Consider the following 23163-nt stretch of genomic DNA (forward strand, 5'->3'; position numbering starts at 1 on the left):
ATTTAGAGGTGAAGTAGCCAAGGGCTAATCATGCCTGTATCAGGTTTAGCAGTATCTTATTTTCAGGCCCTATTAAACCTGACAGAGGGTGGGGGAGGAGAAATTAACAAACAGAGCTCAGCAATTTTTGAAGTCAAGCCTCATACTCAGGTGCCTACGTACAGATTTAGGAGCCTGACTTTACTTCGTTGTGACTTTGCTACAAGCGCTGTGTGCTGTCATGGGAGCAGAACTGGAGAGGCATATTGTGACTCAGACTGCCACATTTCCCCTTGCTCGGAGGGAGAAACACCCAGCCTCAGCTCTATACTTGGTGCAGGGCACAGATCTTGGAGTGCCAGAGTCACTCTTCCTAGCTTCTGTCCCTTCCTCACCCCACCCACAGGCACAGTGGGGAGGGAATGTAACAGCGCCATGGAGATTACATCTCTCCCTGCACTGCTACCTACCACATGAATAGTCCACACAGGAGCATAGCCTTGTGCCTCATTACTCCCTGCACAGCCATGCAAGCTGGGCTGCTCTTTGGCCCTTTGTTATTATGATCAAACCTTTATATCATGGGTTTGCCCAAAGGCCGCAGACTTGGAACTTCGGGAGCTCATTTTTTAAAAATAAATCTTGGCTTATATTCACACAAGTGACCTTACAATAAATGCATTTCCTTAGGTTTATAGCATTGAAGCAGATGGGCTCTTGACAGCTTTGAAGCAGCTGTAGTTACAGAAATAAAAATACACAGATAGATGGAACAAATTAATCCACAGCAGATCTTTGCCTTGCTCAGCTGGGGGAGAATTCTGGGAGAATCCCAAATGGCAAAGGTCTGGTTTAGCTGTGTAATTCCTATACCACTTCCTGCTTCCAGATCAACGGGTCAGGCCAAGCCATTCACAAGCTCTGGCAATTGCTGATTGCTATGCCAGTTGCTCCTTGCTATAGGCAGATAGGTGCAAATTAGAACAGCCCTAAGACTCATAGCTATCTTTGCCTGTCCTTGAGCTGCACTGAGCAGAAGTCAGAGACATCCCAGGGATTGGGCCCATCACATTCACCTGTCAAGCCACGGAGGTCAGTGGAACTCCATGGAAGCTCTTAAATTCTGGCTTACATAAATTTCTGCACTGCAACATCCAGTTTTTAATTTTCATTGGCTCTGGCCCTTATTAATTTCCACCCCAGCCAAAAACACTGAGGATAAAAAATACATCAACTCTGCAGCCAAAATACTTCATGTTCAATACCTTATGCTATAAGAATGAACTATTGGGTTAAACCATCATTCATCCAGAGAAATCCATACTAAGGATGGACCTCTCTTCAAAACACCCTCTAGTGGCTAAATCCATCATTTCAGGTTTTTAGTTTGATTTCTACAAAGATGCATCCACTTAAGAAATATCTCCATTTGAGTGAATTAATGTACTGTGTCCTGCAACAGGATCTTTCCCCAGGCTATAAATGATAAATACATTTTCAAAAAACAAATTAAATATGTAGCACTAAGAAGAAGAATCCATGCCAGCATAAACACATGCTTTGTGTGCACAGAGCCTTTGTAACCGTTGTCCATTTTCTTGTCTCCAAATAGGGCAGAGATCTGTTCATTTGTGACAGCACAGATTCATCTTTGGTGAAAACAGCTAGTTAGGTTATATGATTTAGGTACAGAAAACGGCATCATTTTAATACCGGCACTAAATCCAATAGCTCTAGATAAAGCTTGTTCTTTTAACCCTTATCATATGGGAAGATCCAAATGCCGTGGACCTCATTCATGACTCAGTTATGCTGGTGTAACTTCATGGAGGTCAGTGGTGTTCTTTCTGTTACACTGGTGTAAGAGTCAGGCCCTAGGTCTTCAGACATGTTTCCCTTCTCCAGGAAGGGGAGTGTTTTACAGCTCTACATGACTTTTTCTCCTGCTGCAAGACAACAAGCGACTCCTGCTCATTTCATTCGCTACAGGCTTTTGCATGATGGATGATGATGGTAAAATGGGGGCTGTATTCTGTCACCAATCAGTGGGTCAAGGTATACATAGCATGAGTAAGGATGACAGAATCTGGCCCTGGGAGAGCTTCTTACAGCTTAGGAGGAAAAAAAACCCCAAACACGTACAACTTGAGTTCCAAAATTCAACGTTTCCAGCCCATCCCGTAAGAGAACAATGGAATCTTCCACTCACAGTCCAAGATCCCAAGACCAGAAGGGACTGTTGTGATCTACTCTGACCTCCTGTAGATTGAGCTTTGTTGGTAATGTGCATATTGCAGCACATTTGAAACATAAATCCCTCTGCTGCTCAGAGGCTTAGGACAATTAGATAGGAACATGGGAACTGACAAACTGGATCAGATCCCCTGGACCATCTAGTCCAGTATCCTGTCTCAGGCAGTGGCCAGCACCACGGGTAACATTTTCAAAACGACCTAAGTGACTTAAAAGCCTAAGTCCCAATTTCATAAGTGACTTAAGCCCAGATCTTCAAAGGTATGTAGGCACCTAATTCCCATGGAAAGGATCTGAGCTGTAGGATCCTAAGTGTCACTGAAAAAAATCAGTGTGACTTTTGCTCCTAAGTGCCTAAGTCACTTTTGAGAATGGGACTTAGGCTGCTAAGTCTCACAGGCACTTTTGAAAATTTTACTTCTGATGTGTAAGAGGAAGTTGCAAGAAACCCCTCAGTTGGAACATGAGATTATCTGCCCCTCAACAAGGTCTCATCATAACCCCTATTATTTTGAGATTGGTTTAAGACAGGAAGCACAAGGTTGTATATCCTTTCCAAAAACTCGGATGAGTTAAAACCTAACTAAATTTAAATGACTGCCTGTAACATATTTTTTACAACAATTAGAAAGAAAATCTGTTCTATCTTTTCTTACATCTGATAGACTAATTGCCAGTAATATTCATACAATTAAAAACAGCTAATTAGGCCATGATCTGATATTGAAAGGCATGACACAATATGCTCCAGTGTAGGGCAGCATAATCTTGGGTCAACATTCCGACAGTGTCGGCATTAATCAGCATACAAGCAGCCACATTCTCTGGAGAGTCGACCAGACACCCTTCCTCATTAGGCCTTTACTAAAGAAAATACTGAATCCTCAAATCAATAAGAATATTTGATTGAGCTATAAATACAGCAAATGGAACAATCAACTTCAAAGGGCAGCATGGCCTCATGAATAAAAGCTTTCAAGAGCAATGTTAGCTCCAGCCAGCCTTCTTGGTGTGGCTCTAAATGGCATGTTCTATTTAAAGGACATTTTCACTGCATTGCAGACTGATACAATATTAGTAGCAACGGTGTCTGTCATCTGTAGCCATTCGCCAGTTGTCAAAGATTGCACAGCTGCTGTTTGGAATGCCTTTGAGAAGCAAACTGCATATGTTTCCTTCACACTAGTGCTGCTTCAGTAACATGGCCATTATTTACTGCTTTAATTTTGAAACTATTGCCTGTTTAGGCAGGCTCAGTTTAAAGGCCTCCTATCTCCATTGTCACATCGTATTGTCTCTTCGTCTTACATGTAGGTCTTCGTTAGGCAGGCCACTTGTCTGGTTTTAAGCCAGATGGTCCTGTTTTTTCAGTTTGTCCCCTGTCCGGTGTTGATCTAAAACGGACGTGGTTTTGTCAGGTATCACACCACAAGGGTTAGAGGACACCGTTTTAAGAGGTGCACAGCTCCGCACCTGCCAGCATGCAAGGGCACACTGGGTGGGGGTGGGGTCATGCAGGTGGCGGCAGGTCCAGGCCATTCCCAGAAGTACCAAAATGTCCAGTGTTCTGGGGATGCCCTCATTGGCCACCCTAATCCCAGTCCTGAAACTAATACCTATACTGACGCCGAGCCCCATTGACTCCACTGTGACTCCTTCCAAGTGTCTCAGTCTGCCAATGTTTTAGCAATTGTGGGACTTAGATTGTAAACTTCCCTAGGGGAGGGAATGTGTCCTTTTTTTTTTTTTTTTTTTTAGTTTGTTGATCAAGCCCCTAACACTCTTTGGGGCACTTTGAGCTCAGTCTGGTGCTGAGTGTTCCTGGGAGGTGCCGTCATCCATCACACTGCTGTCAGTGTGAGTTGAGGGCACCCACCATCTCACAGGCTCAAGCCCATAGTAGGTAATTTAATAATATACGAAAGCTTATGCCCCAATAAATTTGTTAGTCTCTAAGGTGCCACAAGTACTTCTCGTTCTTTTTGCTGATACAGACTAACACAGCTCCAATGTTCCCTCTAATTTTTGACAGGCCGTGTGTGCAAAAAATTTCTTCTGTGCAAATTTTTGACAGGCTGTGTGCGCAAAACATTTTTTCTGTGCAAATTGTGCTTCTGTGCAAATTTTTGTGCACGCGGTGTTTTGCCGTGTGCGCAGGGTTTAGGATCTGTGTGCGCGCGCACATGTGCACAGCTTAGAGGGAACGGTGGTTACCACTCTGAAACTCAATTGGAGTTACTCTGAATTTACACCAGAGTAACACGGTAGAACCAGCCCCTATGATTCTGTATGGTTTAACTGATACTCATATGCTTTTAACATATCTTAAAATACACTTTGCTTTAGATAAATAACTATGTAACCCCCTATGTTTTCCTCCCCACTTTCCCTTTTTCTCAAGTTCTCTCCTAAAGGCAATATGAACCCAATCATGTTCATGTTCAAGTCGACCATTTGGATACTCACTGTTTGAGTGGGTTCATAATTAAACAAAACAACAAAGTTTGCCCACTCCTGCCGTGTTTAGCCTGTAAATTGCACATTAGGAATAAGAATCAATTATAGTTGTTTGGCTGCCACCATAGTTAATAAAATGGCTGAGGTTTTTTTTTCTTAGCAGAGAATGACTATACAATTAAACAAGAAGCCTTTGATTGTTTAAACAGTGATATCTATACAACAGGTACTGACTAAAAGTAGGGCTTTTTGCAAAACCATTGTGTTGGTTGCCAACCAGTGGAGATATTCCACAAAAGCTTGAAAAGACAGAAAAGTGTTACCTGCGGGGAACTGTTCTTTTCAAACATCTTCTACAAGATTTTGACTCTCATTTCTCAGAAGCTTGTAACTGAGCAATTGTGGTAATAGTGTTGGTTTCAACAACTTCCCAGCACAAAGGAAAGCACTTTACGTGTAAAAAATGAATAAAAAACCTTTGGAATACAGTGATGTCTGTAATTGGAATGGGTGTACGTGAGTACTGACAACCCTTTTTATACCAGAGTACCTTCTTTAATCCCCAAGTGTTTAGCAGCATCATATTCAAGGAATTGTTTATTATAGCAATAAGCCACTCCAGGACTGTACATTACTACCCATTGGCACACAACCCCATCACCATAGCATTTGGGCACCTCACAATCTTTCATGTATTTATCCCCACAACACCTCAGTGAGGTAGGGAAGTACTTTGTCCCCATTGTACAGATGGGGAACTGAGGTACAGAGAGACGAAGTGACTTGCCCAAGATCGCACAGAAAGTCTGTGACACAGCAGGAAATTGAACCATCTCCTAAGTCTTAGGTTAGTGGCCTAACCACTGGATAATCATTTGTCTCTGCCTCACATGTGTTCAGCATTGTGCATTCATCCGCCCGAGTAATGCAACAATAGCTGACTAATGCACAGATTGGAGTGGCTTGTAGAGTATAGCTCAATCATTTTACATTTCATTAAAAAAGTAAGTTTGATAGAGGTTTATGCAATGTATCCTTTCCCCAAAGAAAAGTAATTCCTATGTAAAAGGAATGAGAAAACAGAAGGTAAGGGAGATGTGGCAACAATAATATGTGATCATGTTTCATAATGCATAGGCAAAAAGGTGAATAATTCACACAACCCTAAATCTACTTTTTTCTAACTTCTGAGTGCTTGACTTTACAATCTTAATGATATTGCTTCAATGCAGAATATTTTGGGGGGGAGATACTTGGGATACGGTTGGTTTAAATTAAAAGAGATGGTATTCTCAGTCCCTTTGCTAGTGTTTGGGCTGCAAAACTGACATTCATTGGTTCCCAAGGGGAGGCAGCATAGTTTAATGGATAGGGCACTGGAAACAGAGGTAGGAGACATTTATGCTGTTCCTGCCTTTACTACTAAACTCAGGCAAGTCACTTCAGCCCAGATCCACAATCCATTGATTTCAATGGGGGGAGCGGGGGGAGGGATAGCTCAGTGGTTTGAGCATTGGCCTGCTAAACCCAGGGTTGTGAGTTCAATCCTTGAGGGGGCCATTTAGGGATCTGGGGCAAAAATTGGGGATTGGTCCTGCCTTGAGAAGGGGGTTGAGGACTAGGTGACTTCCTGAAGTCCCTTCCAACCCTGATATTCTATGATTCAATGTAAATTTGTGGATCTGGACTTTCATCTCTCTGTGCCATAAAAAGGCCAACGACTGACCAGCCAAAAGTAGGCATGAACTATCTAGATGCGGTCCCTCTAAGTAAGGTTTAAGGCATATAGATGGGAAAGCTTGCATTATTGCTGTCATTATTGTACCTGTTCCATAAAGAAAGAGAGGACATTGATCTGTAGGCAGTGAATATAATGCCTTGCACAAGCACTGAGGTTCACATGTAATTGGGGGCACACATTGGGACAGTGCTAAAAAAAGGGACTCTCATGCAGAAAAGAGAAATTCTGGTCATGGTGGACCAATGGCCACCCATTGCACTGCTGTCTAAAACTTTCCCCTGCCTGCCTCAGGGGCAGAAAATATGGAAAAGCCCTATGAAAAAAACTGAGAAAAGAACAATGCAAAAGCCCCATGGTTGGAAATTTCCTTGTACAGCTACTTCACCCTTCAGGAAGAGTGGTTTTCAGTTCCATCCATTTCAGGGAGTTTTTGTGTCACTCTCTTCTCTTCAGAAGGATGAATATTCATTCAGAATTCAACCATGTGGAAAAAATAATTATTGAGAGAGTGCTGAAGGGCTTTCATGAAACTAACAAATTAGCTCAAATTTGAAGAGAAGGTCAGTTAATTTGAGGCTTTCTGAATACATATTTATCCTCCTCACTAAAAGGCCAGCTTTATTAGAGTCTCTAAGAGACTGGGTTGTTCAGTTCCTTCAAGCTTCTGACCTGCCAATAGATTGATTCACTCCCACATATTTACTTGGAAATATTTGAAGAGCTGGCTTCCCTTAATTTCTGCTTTTAAATCCTATACCCCATCACGGAGATTTTTCCACTTGGTATCTTTTCATTCAAACAATTGAAACACAAGAGGTCTGGCTCTCCGCTAAATTAAGTAGAATTTACACTAGTGTAACTCTGTTGACATCAGTGGAGTTATTCCTGATGCACACCAAGTAAGAGAGAAGAACCTGGTCCTTCATCTTACTGTATGTCCATCTGCACTAGAAAATATAATCCTGCAGTGTGCTTCTCTAGTACATACAAACTAAAGGGTGCCCTTGTGCCTTCTCTCCCTAGTGTTAGCTAATAGGTCGCTCTTGGAATGTGTGGGCAATTTCAGCTATCCTTACCCTTTCTCTTTGTGCCTCTTTACTCTTATGTGTCTCTATCTGTGTAATTTTACCTCTCTTTGTTCACACTTTGCTTCTCGCACATCAGTATCAATATAGATCACAAGAAAATGAAATACTCTGCTGACGTCTTTCTGTTGACACATGTAAAGCACAAGTACAATAATGCTCAGACAATAAGAACATGTTTCAAATAAACCAAGTTATAAATTGTTACATCTTAAAAAAATAAACACATACACATCTATCACCACCATAAAGAAGGGCTGTAATGAAGGGCCTATCAATATTTCCATAACTGTGCAATAGGCATCTAGGCCGAAATCCTTGCCCTGCTGATGTCAAAGGGAATTTTGCCAGGATTTCACCTCTATATTGTAACAATAATTTCTAAATGGTCAGTATAAATAAGAGTGGAGAGCACTGTGGAGGTGTTAGAACAGGGTGTTGGGGATCAGGCTTCCTAGGCTCTATTTCTGGATCTGTTCTGCTCATTCTGCTACTTTAGGCAAATAACTTGAGCCAAAATTCTCAAGTGATCACTATTTCCATGTTCCCCAGTCTTTGGGCACCTAACTTGATACCTCTGGGGCCTTGGTTTCAGAAATGCTAAGCTCCTGCAGCTCCCACTGACTTCAGCCAGAGCTGTTGGTGCTCAAAGCCTCTGGAAAAAAATCAGACCCAAGAACTTTAGTATTTTTATTGTATTTCTTTCTACTTGTAATCACTTAAATAAGCACCCATCTGCTACTCTGGGCACCTTTGACTTTATTTAAAGTTAAAATACAACCAACAGCAAACAAAATGAGCAGTAACCCCTCCAAAAAAAAAAATCCATCCTCAACACCACCCAATACCTGGGACTTTCTCCACCAAACTTGTCCTTCCATAGACAATTGATCTCATCATAGATTCATAAATTCCATGGCCTGAAGTGACCATCTAGTCTGACCTCCCATATAATACAGGCCACAGAACCTCCCCAAATTAATTCCTAGAGCAGATCTCTTAGAAAAACATCCAATCTTGATTTACAAACTTATCATTGAAAGAGAATCCACCTCGACCCTTGATAAATTGTTCCAATAATCAATTACCCACACTGTTAAAAATGTACACCTCATTTCTATCATGAAGCTTCAACTTCCAGCCATTAGGTATAACATGGTCCTTCTCTGTCAGATTCAAGACTCCAATGTCCAATATTTGTTCCCCATGTAGGTATTTATAGAATGTAATCAAGTCATCTCTTAACCTTCTCTTTGTTAAACTAAACAGATTATATGCCTTGCATATACCACTATAAGGCATTTTTCTAATCCTTTGGCCATTGTTGTGGCTCTTCTCTGAATCCTCTTCAATTTATCAACATCCTTCTTGAACTAGGAAAAACCAGAACGGGACACAGTATTCCACCAGTGGTCTCACCAATGCCAAAGAGAGGTAAAATAATCTACTTCTACTCCAAATTCCCCTGTTTATGCATCCCAGGATTGCAATAGCTCTTTTGGACGGAATGTCACATTGGGAGCTCATATTCAGCTGCTTATCCACCCCAACCCAAAATCTTTTTCATGGTCACTAGTTCCAAGGATAGAGTCCCCCATCCTGCATGTATGGCCTACATTTTTTGTTACTAGATGTACACATTTAAGTTTATCCATATTAAAACTTATTGTTTGTGCATGCCCAGTTTACCAATCAATCCAGATAGCTCTGAATCAGTGACCTGTCTTCTTTATTATTTATCACTCCCATTTTTTTATATCAGCTGCAAACTTTATCAGTCTTGATTTTATGTTTTCTCCCTGGTCATTGATAAAAATGTTAAATATGTAAGCGGGGGAACAGTCCCGCTAATGTGAGGAACTTTCCTGGCTTCTGCACTACCCCGGTGAAGTAGGCTAGCGAAAGGATCTGAGTCCTTGCTCCCACTTCCTTTATCCAGAGGCCTCCCTGCTCTTGAGGACTCCCCTTCCACTCTCTTGTCTGGCAGAGTCCTCGTAACCCCAACAAGGATGGGCCCAGGATTCCTGGGGGGCTCAACCCCCAACCCTGCTGTGGTCACCTAGGACAGGGGCTAGGGTGTCCCCACTCCAGGGTACTCTCTCTCCACTGGTCACTTCTCTGACCCACTGACCATTACATACAAGTTAAAGCAAATGCAAGTTATTTAATCAACAATTAATTTTAAAAAGAATAAGAGAAAATGGGAAAGGTTAAAGGAAACACATCACCCCGCTCTGTAGCAGGGAACATCACAAACAGTTTCTCTGGAATGTCAGGGCAGTTCACAGTCTGTTACTTGTTAAGTCTCAGGCCTTCTTCTCAGGCTCTGGCTGTGCTGCAGGGATGCTGTGGGTTGGACACTCGCTCTGGTAGTGGCCACACGCTCTCAGGCTCTAAGTGGTAGGACCCTTCTTCTCAGTGTCGCCCCCGCCCTGTCGGGGTTATGATCCAAGTCTGGCCTGCAGAGCCTCTTGGCTGAGGCGTCTCCCTGTGCTGGGCCTGCTGCCCAGGGTCCCCCTCGCTCTCCCCAGCTGCTCACCACACCCAGCTCTGGACTGCTCCTGCCCCAGCTCCACCACTCTGTCTCTGCTGCTCTGCCTCCAGCTCCCTGAGCTGCTTCTCTGGCCCCTCTGGCTCTGGTTGCTACAGCTCTGCTCCCAGGACAGGTCTGCTCTGCAGGCTGCTTCTGTGACTCTGCTGCCAGCAATGACCTGCTTCCTGGGCTGCTTTTCTGGCCCCTCTGGCTCTGGTTGCTGCAGCTCTGCTCCTAGGGCAAGTCTGCTCTCTCTGGGCTGTGCCTCTGGCTTTGGGGCTGCAGCTCTGCTCCCAGCACAGAGTCTGCTCTCTCTGGGCTGCTTTTCTGGTCCCTCTGGCTCTGGTTGCTGCAGCTCTGCTCCCAGGGCTAGTCTGCTCTGTCTGGGCTGTGCCTCTGGCTTTGGGGCTGCAGCTCTGCTCCCAGCACAGGGTCTGCTCTCTCTGGGCTGCTTTTCTGGTCCCTCTGGCTCTGGCACAGCTCTGATCCCCAGCTCAGCTTGGTCCCCTGTTTTCTCCTTTGCTCGGCCCCACTCTGTCTGACCCAGGCAATTCCAGCTCACACGGAGGACGGGACCTCCCTGGCCTCCTGACTCCTTGATTAGCCTGCCCGCCCTGTCATTCAGGCTGACCTGGAGCATTGGCCTCTCCCCATTGTTCCTGGAGACTGTCAGTCTCAGGGTTCTGGTTTCCCATAGACCCTTCCCCTTTTAGTACTGGGAGCTAGCCAACCAAAACACCCCCCACTGAATGTTAGTAAGGGGGCAACAGTCCCCTTACAAATAGCATTATATCATGCCTCACTTGGTTCAGACACTCAGGCAAAAAGATGGACCTTGCAGTGGGTCCTAAAGGTCAATAATCCTGGAATATTTCAGACTAACAATGGAAGCTGAAGGACCCTAATGAAGAATACCTCTACCCCTTTTGTTGAAATAAAAAGCATCACCACTGATCACAGCTGCAGCAGCATTAGACAGGGATAGGGTTTCCAACTTTCTAATCGCACAAAACTGAACACAATTGCCCCGCTGCTTCACCGAGGCCCTGCCTCCGCTTACTTCATCCCACCTTCCTCTGTCGCTCAGTCTCCTCCACTCTCACTCACTTGCTCATTTTCACTGGGCTGGGGCAGGGAATTGGGATGTGGGAAGAAGTGAGGGCTCCAGTGGGGGTACCAGGGTCCCTTTTTGACCAGGTGTTCTGGCTGAAAACTGTACACCTGCACCCATAAACAGGGAGAGAGATGGTTTCTCATATAGGCAGGCCCAGACCATTTTGGGCTGTATTGGTTGTCTCAAGTCAGCACCCAGAGATGGAAATAATCAAAGTTAGTGGATGCTTTATATAGTGCCTATACCCCTTGGCACCTCACAAAAGTACTGTGAGTTTTCATTGTTAATTGATGTTTTCATAGTTCTTTGAGAACTGAAGATGAATGATGCTTTATAGGTGAAAAATATTATTATGCACACTGAAACATTTAATATACACCGCGGAGAATGAAGGAGTTGTGTGTATTATTTTTTTATAAATACGCAGCTCAGTTTACCTGTTTGATATGAATCTGTCTGACTGAATAGAATTCAATCTCAGCCAGTTGGTGGGAAACAAACAGAAAACAGAAAACAAAAGTCGGCAACATAAGGCACAGTCCAAAGAATGCCAAGAGTTCTTGAGGAAACAATAAGAACATTATTAAATGAGGAATACCCCTACCTGTCTCCACTGAGGCTGGCAAAATTTATTCTTCCTAATCCCAAACGTAGGATCAAAGGGGATACTAAAACCTTAGAGATGCTAGCCTAGGGAGGAAGGTGGTGGAATGGGCTGTCAGCATCAGCTGGAGTCTGTCAGAAAGAGAGACAGAAACTGCAGCAAGTAGACTGTCTCTCCCAATCCAGAGAGGGAGGTAGCTGGGCTGAATGGAATTTACCAAAGCATGCAAGGTAAGATTAAGGCCAAGGTAAGGGGAAATAGGTGTATAGGCCTTTATTATTTTTACCCTTTGTGCTGTGTGCTATGTACCTTTGGGTAAATAAATAGTGCTTTATTTTGAAGATGCTGTTTTTAAGTCACCATAATCAGCAATCACAGGCTCCCAGAGGAGAAGGACTGACAGGTGCCTGTCGTGTTAACACACCTGGTAAACAGAGAAGGTGTTGCAGCCAAGAGATCCAGTGTACAAATGGTCAGAGAGGGATGTATGTAATGAAACTTGACCCCAAAGGGGTGTACTTGAGAGGCATTAAAAGAAGTCTAGAGCTCAGCTCGCCCTGTAAATGTGATATACACATTCAACCTACATAGACTATTCATGGATTCATAGATCTGAAGGCCACAAGGGACCATTTTGAGCATCAAGTCTGATATCCTGCATAACACAGGCCATAGATTTTCATCCAATACTTGTGGATGACCTGGAGAATTTCTATAGAAACACAAAAAGAAAAGGAGTACTAGTGGCACCTTAGAGACTAACCAATTTATCTGAGCATAAACTTTCGTGAGCTACAGCTCACTTCATCGGATGCAGTCAGTGGAAAATACAGTGAGGAGATTTATATACACACAGAACATGAAAAAATGGGTGTTATCATACACACTGTAAGGAGAGTGATCACTTAAGATGAGCTATTACCAGCAGGAGAGTGGGGGGGAGAAAACCTTTTGTACTGATAATCAAGGTGAATAATGAAGTGAGCTGTAGCTCACGAAAGCTTATGCTCAAATAAATTGGTTAGTCTCTAAGGTGCCACAAGTCCGCCTTTTCTTTTTGCGAATACAGACTAACACGGCTGCTACTCTGAAACCTGTCATTATAGAAACACATGCAGTCTTCACTTAAAGACTTCAAATAATGGAGAATACATCAATGTAATAAGGAATAAACAGAATAAACCAAGAAAGAAATTACTCGGACTCAAACATGATTCTGAAGCAATAAAGGAATTTAACAGTCAAACCACATACATGGATTTCCCTCTCATTATAACTGGCAAAAAGTAGTAGCTATGCCTGTGACACTGTATTGTCAGTGACAAATTCTGCTCCTACTCAGGCCTAATCTACCTGAAGTTATCAAGGCACACATTTTAGTTCAAAAGATCAGAACTATCCCTTACCAGTCACCAGTGAAAGGAGACATCACTGTTGCTTTTAGCCCTCATGAAGAGTAAGTGGAGCAAATATATATATAGAATCATAGAAGATTAGGGTTCGAAGAGACCTCAGGAGGTCATCTAGTCCAACCCCCTGCCCAAAACAGGACCAACCCCAACTAAATCATCCCAGTCAGGGTTTTGTCAAGCCGGGCCTTAAAAACCTCTAAGGAGGGAGATTCCACCACCTCCCTAGATAACCCATTCCAGTGTTTCACCACCCTCCTAGTGAAATAGTGTTTCCTAATATCCAATCTTGACCTCCCCCATTGCAACTTGAGACTATTGCTTCTTGTTCTGGCATGTGCCACCACTGAGAACAGCCTAGCTCCATCCTCTTTGGAACCCTCTTGAGGTAGTTGAAGACTGCTATCAAATACACCCTCACTTTTCTCTTCTGCAGCCTAAATAACCCCAGTTCCCTCAGCCTGTTCTCGTGAGTCATGTGCCCCAGTCCCCTGATCATTTTCGTTGCCCTCTGCTGGACTCTTTCCAGTTTGTCCACATCCTTTTGTAGTGGGGGGAACAAAACTGGACGCAATACTCCAGGTGTGGCCTCACCAGTGCTGAATAGAGGGGAATAATCACTTCCCTCGATCTGCTGGCAATTCTCCTACTAATACAGCCCAATATGCTGTTGGCCTTCTTGGCAACAAGGTCACACTGCTGACTCATATCCAGCTTCTCGTCCACTGTAATCCCCAGGTCCTTTTCTGCAGAACTGCTGCTTAGCCAGTCAGTCCCCTGCCTATAGTGGTACATGAGATTCTTCCTTCCTAAGTGCAGGACTCTACACTTTTCATTGTTGAACCTCATTTCTTTTGGCCCAATCCTCGAATTTGTCTAGGTCAATCTGGACCCTATCCCTACCCTCCAGCATATCTACCTCTCCCCCAGCTTAGTGTCATCTGCGAACTTGCTGAGGGTGCAATTCATCCCATCATCCAGATCATTAATAAAGATGTTGAACAAAACCGGCCCCAGGACCGACCCCTGGGGCACTCCGCTTGATACCGTCTGCCAACTAGACGTAGAGCCGTTGACCGCTACCCATTGAGCCCGATAATCTAGCCAGCTTTCTATCTACCTTATAGACTGAGAAACAATTATTGTGTAGTAAGTTCAAAGAGGATTTAGAAGATTGTACCCAGAAAAGCCAACTAGTTAATTTCAAACAACCTCAAAGGATAAGGAGCTACCAACATTACCTAGTCAGCCTCATCTTTTTGCATTGATCAGTATTCAGGATTCATGCTAGTTGTCCTGGAGAAATTCAGTATTAACAGCAAGTAATGCATGAATTTGCTACCGTGCTAGACTCCCATCTGTCCTGGGAGTCACAGATTGCCCACATGTGGTAATTAGTGCGCTAGCACAAGCTGAGGTTGGAAAAACATTAAAATGTTTCCATTCACTTAATATGCAGGCGGTGTGCACTGCTCAGTATGGAATACCCGAACTAAACACACTTGCCAAATTCCCAGGACCTCATCATGATTCACTCAAACTCCAAAAAACAAAACAAAACCAAAGTTTCTTAATCATTGGAGGGTATTGAAATTCAAGGAGAATAGTAGCTGTTCTCAGCACGGCTTAAGGACTGAGGTACATGACTTACACAAATATATATCTGATGGGAGTCTAGCAAGTGAGTCCCCATGCACAGTGTTGAAAATTTACATCTGCCTTCCAAATGAAGGTTTACTTTTAAATGAGTTAATTATTTTTTCTTTTCTTGCAGATGATAAAGCTTATCCCTTAAATGCTCCTGAACAATATTCCATGTCTCCCAAGTCCAAGAAAATCCTATGATGCCCTACATTTATGCAGTGCCTTTTGCCTCAAGGAATCCCAAAGGGATATAAGAATCACTTCACCACTGAAATGCAGCCACCTCTAAAGTGGAAAGCAGCAGCCATTCTGTACTAGGAAAAGAAATTGTGACCAAGGACACCAGAGCCAATCCATTCCCTTAGTCATCAGCATGGTGCTGTGGGCATTATAAATCATAGAATCATAGAATATCAGGGTTGGAAGGGACCTCATGAGGTCATCTAGTCCAATCTGCTGCTCAAAGCAGGACCAATCCCCAACTAAATCATCCCAGCCAGGGCTTTGTCAAGCCTGACCTTAAAAACCTCTAAGGAAGGAGATTCCACCACCTCCCTAAGTAAACCATTCCACTGCTTCACCACCCTCCTAGTGAAAAAGTTTTTCCTAATATCCAAACTAAACCTTTCCCACTGCAACTTGAGACCATTACTCCTTGTTCTGTCATCTGCTACCACTGAGAACAGTCTAGATCCATCCTCTTTAGAACCCCCTTTCAGGTAGTTGAAAGCGGCTATCAAATCCCCCCTCATTCTTCTCTTCTGCAGACTAAATAATCCCAGTTCCCTCAGCCTCTCCTCATAAATCATGTGCTCCAGCCCCCTAACCATTTTTGTTGCCCTCCACTGGACTCTTTCCAATTTTTCCACATTCTTCTCGTAGTGTGGGGCCCAAAACTGGACACAGTACTCCAGATGAGGCCTCACCAATGCCGAATAGAGAGGAATGATCACGTCCCTCGATCTGCTGGCAATGCTCCTACTTATACAGCCCAAAATGCCGTTAGCGTTCTTGGCAACAATGGCACCCTGTTGACTCATATCCAGCTTCTCGTCCACTGTAACCCCTAGGTCCTTTTCTGCAGAACTGCTGCCTAGCCACTCGGTCCCTAGTCCGTAGAGTGCATAAAATTCTTATGTCCTAAGTGCAGGACTCTGCACTTGTCCGTGTTGAACCTCATCAGATTTCTTTTGGCCCAATCCTCTAATTTGTCTAGGTCCCTCTGTATCCTATCCCTACCCTCCAGCATATCTACCACTCCTCCCAGTTTAGTGTCATCTGCAAACTTGCTGAGGATGCAATCCACGCCATCCTCCAGATCCTCAGCTGGTGTAAAGTGGCATAAACAGATTAAAGAGATAAACCGATTAAATAGAAAGTCAGTATCAAATATCGATAAAAAGTGCCCACACATCCATTCAATTTTGAAAGGAATTCTCTAGATTTACCCGCTGTCATGGCCAGATTTTCAGCTGATGTAAATCAAGGTAGCTCTAGTGAAGTTAAAGGGACTATGCTGACTTACATTGGCTTCAATAGAGCTATGCCACTTTACACCAGCTGAGGATCTGGATACATGATACTCATTTTATCTACTCTGTAAGGATGAAGGAGTTAGCTAACACTGCCATGATTCAAACCTATGGTGTCGCTGAATTTAGGAATTTTATGGAAATCAACATCAGATCTCCGCAGTGACCCATCTAAAGTCTGAGTTCTCCCCCGCATGGTGCACATCACATGACTCTGCCATTGAGTGTTAAACATATAATTTGTCAAGTGAGAATGACAGTCACAATGTCTTTCAAGAGATAGGCTTTTGAATTATCTGGGAAGCTGCCATATTGTGGCATTAGACCTAGATTTATAGGGACACTTTAAAATCTGAATGCAGTAAACCAGATTTTACAGACAGTGAAGGGTAGGCGATAATTTCATTGCATAATTAAACAGTTGGTGGTGTCATTTAGGTAACGTACTCATTTTTCTTTTATGTGATATATAGTCCATTTTCACCATCCCTGTTCGATTTTTGTGCCACTCTAGCACTTGGTCAAAGAGCAGAAACCTGCTTGTAGCTCACTATCAGAATAAGAAGTACATTTCTGAGACTGGAAGCATGCATTTTTCATAACACAAATATTTATAGTTATTTACTTCGGGCCAGATGAGGAACAATGGAAACACCATCTGGATCAGACCTCAGGTCCATCTAGTCCAGTATGCTGTCTCCGACAGTGGCCAACATAAAATGTTTCAGAGGAAGGTAGACATAGTAGACCAGGGAGATGTGGGGTAATCTCCCCCAACATCAGGTCTCCTCCTCATCTCATAAGGTTTACGATCCCTTCCACAATTGGTTGCCATTAATTATAACAAGTCTGGATATGTTTGTTATCCATATAAATATCCAGTCCCTTTTTGAATCTTGCTACATTTTTCACCTCAACAACATCCTGTGGCCATGAATTCTGTCATCTAATTGCATGCCGTGTGAAAAAAATATTTCCTTTTATCAGTTTTGAATTTGCCGCCTGTCAATTCCATTGAACTTCCTCTTGTTCTTGTGTAATGAGGCAGGGAGAACAGAAGCTCTTGATCTACTTTTGTAGGGTGGCTATCTTTTTGTATATTAATGAAATAAAATTAAGTCCAAATCTCAAGCCAGTGTAGAAGGAGAACTTTCTACATTACAAACACTTATCTACTGTGATTTCCATGAAAAAGCTGGGCAACTAAAAATTAATGGAGGAGCAATCAAAAAAGGCACACTCTTAGGTTCTGCAAATGGCAGCATGTCAGATTGTGAACCCTTTTTTCTCAGTGCTGGCCAGTTACTCATCCAAGTAGTCCCACTGACATTAATAGGGACATTTGGGTGAGGAACTGTGCACCAGTGAAAGGACCCAACATAATCAAACATGAAACAGATCAATGTGTAGAAGAATCTATATCCCAGGCAGAGGCAACCAAAACTGATTCATATCTCTTTGATTAGCTCAAAAGTGTTGTCGTCTGGCCTGCTATTCCAAAGAAAAAGAGAGAAGTGATCTTCACTTTCCAAAGTACTTTCATGAAGTGCAAGAGGTGGCACAAAAAGCCAGCTGCTCTCCAGGTACAATTTGAGGGTAGGCTAGTGTAAAAAGGTAACAGATGCAATAATTGCTCTCACTACCTGTGATACCAGTAAGAATTTTTTAGGGTGGGAAAACACCATCAGAGATGAAAGGAATGACACTGGCTTCTTCATAGTTATAAACATGTTAAGCTACATTTGATGAAGCAGAGAAAACAAAGTGAGAAACAAAGATAACCTGTAGGGCTGACACATGAAGAGTAAGTTTGAGCTCCTACTGCTGTACCAGAGCCTTATGCATGGTCCAGTGAAATGAACAGGACATGTACAATGACCTGGTTCAGTGCTTCAAGCCTCCATAAGCTTCGTAGTGCATGACATATTCAGTGTGGCCAACTTGCACAATTTTATTACGAGTCTTGCGGTATTTGGCATTTTCCTTAACCCCCCGCTGCAAGTGGTTACAGCTTTATTTTTTTAAAATACTAACTTTCTAGTTCTCATGGTTGCAGAGAAAAATCTTGAATATGTGAACTCAGTGCACCCTAAGGGGCTCAGAAAACAGAGCTCAACATTTTTTGGGGGAAAACAAAATATGATTTTAAACCAATCTCATGATTCTGGGGGGCCTGACTCATGATTTTTGAATGCATGACATTAGAGATACTATCTGCTCAGAATTCCCTGGAACAGTGAGGATGTCAATCTTAGAGGATTTGTTTACCAAAACCTTCTTAAGTAGCATCCCTACCCACTCTAGTAATAATAATAAAAAAGTCATAATTTTAATTTCTATGGCCCTTGCATTTGAGATATTAAAGTGCAGTTCTACTCTGAAAAGGGACTGTAAAAATGCCACCTTCTTACTTAACACTTCTGCTCCTAAGCTGCATCCAAAGTCACATCTGATGGCTTTAGTGATAAATATAAGTTTTTAGTGTTTTTTTACCATTAAGAGTCAAAACCGGCATAAAGAGACAAAAAGCCAGGTGGATTCTATTCCTTCTTGTGCACCTTCCACAAGATTGCTCACTAAATGCCGATCAGTTCCAGCTTTGCAATTCCACAGAAGTCAATGGGGCTGCACAGGAGTTGCTGACAGTATAATTTGGCCTGCAGAACCATTACAGCAGGTGATGGATGGATGAGAAGGAAAGAACTTAGGTTGATTCTGGCAATCCAGGTTGAGTTTACAGCGCTGGATGCTAAAAAAACCAAAGTCAATGGAACTATGTCAGCCTGGAATTTGACCCTGTATCTTTATTGGTAGAGAGAGCACATTTGATTTGGAATTCACTGGGAGACAAGAAACAGTGCCAGCTTTACCATTATTTCTCAGAGTACAACCACATTTTAAAGTGCTCTTTTTTGAACACTCAGGTATGAACTTTTCCTTGATTGTCAGGAAACGGTAGTTATTCTATGTGTCACTCAAAAGTGGTGTTTCCTAGCAGGGCAATAGGGTATTGGATATGGCCTATGAATACCAATGTTAACGTATGAATTCCTGCTAGACTACTAGTGATTGTGAACCGTGCCCTGAGAGATTGCATTCAGTCCACCAGGGACTTCTGGTCTTGCTAAGTGATTTTACATGGAAGGTGCTCAGACAATGGGGTATTGGGCAGCACTATGAATAAAAAAGCCTAAGGCAGATATATTTTACTGAAAATATTATTTATCTTGGCTTCATAATCTGAGATTTGTTCTAGGCATCAATAATTTGGGCATTGTCAGTGAAGTCCTTCCAAGGTTGCACGCCTCCCTTTTGTTAACTAACTAAACTTCACAAGCCACAACACTGGGTTGAAGTTGGCAATATTTGTGATACTATTTAATAGCTGGGCAAACTAGGACAGAAACCAAATGACCTGCCAAAGACCATGTAGCAAGTCAGTACCAGAGTTGAGAACTGAACCCAGGCATATTGGCCCCTATGTAACCATCAAAACTTATGGTTCATTAGAGACTATCTTATTTGCATCTATCAGTTTCTCATACTTCACCTGCATGTATGGAGAGGTATTTCCAGTAGGGATAAGAAGGTTTTAGTACCGTTATACAAGGCACTGGTGAGACCTCACCTGGAATACTGTGTGCAGTTCTGGTCTCCCATGTTTAAGAAGGATGAATTCAAACTGGAACAGGTACAGAGAAGGGCTACTAGGATGATCCAAGGAATGGAAAACTTGTCTTATGAAAGGAGACTCAAGGAGCTTGGCTTGTTTAGCCTAACTAAAAGAAGGTTGAGGGGAGATATGATTGCTCTCTATAAATATATCAGAGGGATAAATACTGGAGAGGGAGAGGAATTATTTAAGCTCAGTACCAATGTGGACGGAAGAACAAATGGATATAAACTGGCCACAAGGAAATTTAGACTAGAAATTAGACGAAGGTTTCTAACCATCAGAGGAGTGAAGTTTTGGAATAGCCTTCCAAGGGAAGCAGTGGGGGAAAAAGATCTATCTGGCTTTAAGATTAAACTCGATAAGTTTATGGAGATGGTATGATGGGATAACATGGTTTTGGTAATTAAATATTCATGGTAAATAGGCCCAATGGCCTGTGATGGGATATTAGATGGGGTGGTTACCGAGTTACCCAGGAAAGAATTTTCTGTAGTATCTGGCTGATGAATCTTGCCCATATGCTCAGGGTTTAGCTGATCACCATATTTGGGGTCGGGAAGGAATTTTCCTCCAGGGCAGATTGGAAGAGGCCCTGGAGGGTTTTTGCCTTCCTCTGTAGCATGGGGCATGGGTCACTTGCTGGAGGATTCTCCTCCTTGAAGTCTTGAAGTCTTTAAAGTACGATTTGAGGACTTCAATAGCACAGATATAGGTGTGAGGTTTTTTGCAGGCATGGTGGGTGAAATTCTGTGGCCTGCGTTGTGCAGGAGGTCAGACTAGATGATCATAATGGTCCTTTCTGACCTAAATATCTATGAATCTATTGTACTTGTATCGTTTCCAAAGTAAAGTGGTTTCTGTAGTATATTAGAGTAATGGGTAACTTAAGCTCATTTGTATCTAATTAAGCATCAGGTTCAAGGAGAATGTGAATAAAGAGATGTGCACTGTGAAAAGTATCTTGTGTTTTTAGGGTGGAATTTTCAGAAGCTCTCACTAGTTGTCTAACTCTGTTCTCACTGAATCAATGGTTATTCCAATTCTGAGCTCTTTTGAAAGTCCCAATCTTAATATTTGCCTATAGCATGATATTGTTTCCGTGTTTGGCTTTGTATATTTGTTATTACTTGTTGTTTGTATGAATGTGCCAGGGTGGCTCTATTGGACAACTGTCTATGTAACAGGTTTCAGAGTAACAGCCGTGTTAGTTTGTATTCTCAAAAAGAAAAGGAGTACTTGTGGCACCTTAGATACTAACCAATTTATGTGAGCATAAGCTTTCGTGAGCTACAACTCACTTCATCGGATACATACTGTGGAAAATACAGAAGATGTTTTTATACACACAGACCATGAAAAAATGTGTGTTTATCACTACAAAAGGTTTTCTCTCCCCCCACCCCACTCTATGTAACAGTTGCTTTAAAATCAAGAAAAGATTGCTTTCTTCTGAAGAATAGACAATAAGCTCTCCAGCATTAGAAGGTATAATTGTGTAACTTGCAGCTGGCCAAGGTCAGCATTAATTTAAGCACAGTGGCTGAATTCTTGGCATTGCTGTTACTCACAAGAATATATGAGCTGTTTCCACTTCTTTCTGGGGTGTCTGGATGCCTTTCCTACCCCAATGATATCAAATGTAACAGACAATGCCAGGCTCTTCAGTGCATCCATTAATGCACCCACAAAAAGTGAAGGCTCCTCTGTTCACATTAGAGATGGAAATTGTTTCCAAATTTAAAGGTGACAAATTTTCTCATACAGAATTTTCGACAATTTTTATGAAAATATTTCACCATTTTGCAACCATCTCTATTTCACATTGGGACAATCCAACTGCCATAAAACCAATAGATATTTCCCATTGACTTCAGTGGGAGTTGGATTAGGGCCATATCAGGCCACCAACCCTGTCTGCGAATACATAGTTGTCTGTAATTACCGTTTCATGTGAACAAACAGGCCCATAAACATCATAGGCCTATTAGTTGAGGCCTGTTGAAAATGTGGCCAATTGTGCAATGTAAAAAGGAATTCAGGAAAATGCCACTATTTTGACATTAGTTCTCATCTCAAATCAATATGAAAAGTCAAAATATCAAAGTGTGAAAGTTCACATTTTGCGAACAGAGGAGAAGCAAACAGAGGGAGTTTGCCTGGGGGGAGTTCCCACAGAGTTTTTGCCCTTCAGACTTCTGTGAGCAGTAAATACAACATCTGAAGAGGCTCTTACAAGGACAACAATATGGCTAGTGAGCGATCAGCTGTTGTGACCTGCACAGGATGTGCCATGTTTGTCTTTCTCCCAGAGGATAGAAGAGACTTTGTCTGTATGAAGTGGAAGCTGGTCTCCATATTCGAAGAGAAGGTTAAAGGACTAGAGACCCAAGTATCAACCCTGCCTTGCATCAGAGAAAATGAGGACTTTCTGGATAATAGTCAGCATTTTGTATTGCAGGCACAGCATGCTGAAGAATCTGAGAGGGCAGTGCAGAACAGGGAAGAATATTGGCAGCCTGTGAACTCCAGAAGAAGAAAGAGGAGAACCCATGTACCCCCAATGCAGATAGAGGTAAGAAACCATTTTCAGGCTCTCTGAACAGGTACTACTGCAGAGAACGGTTTGGAAGAGTCATTTGAGGGAAGGGATCTTGAAGGAGACCCCATAGACCGGAAGGCATGGGATGCATTGTTCTGGGATGGGGGTTCCACGACGACCACTCTCAAGAGGAGGAGATGGGTGGTGATGGCTGGGGACTCCTTTCTAAGGGGGGTGGAGTCATCCACTTGCTGTTCAGACCGGGAAACTCGAGAAGTGTGCTGCTTGCCTGGAGCTAGAATTCAGAATGTGATGGAGTGTCTGCTGAGACTGATCAAGCCCTTGGGCCTCTACCCCTTCCTACTTTTACATGTGGGCACCAATGATATGCCAAGAATGACCTTGGGCAGGTCACTGCAGACTACGTGGCTCTGGGAAGAAAGATAAAGAAGTGTGAGGTGCAAGTCATGTTCTTGTCCATCCTTCCTGTTGAAGGAAAAGGCTCAGGTAGGGACCATCGAATTGTAGAGGTAAATGTGTGGTTACGCAGGTGGTGTCAGAGAGAGAGCTTTGGATTCTTTGACCATGGAATGTTGT

This window comes from Eretmochelys imbricata, chromosome 2 (genome assembly GCF_965152235.1).
Source record: "Eretmochelys imbricata isolate rEreImb1 chromosome 2, rEreImb1.hap1, whole genome shotgun sequence".
Taxonomy (NCBI): Eukaryota; Metazoa; Chordata; order Testudines; family Cheloniidae; genus Eretmochelys; species Eretmochelys imbricata.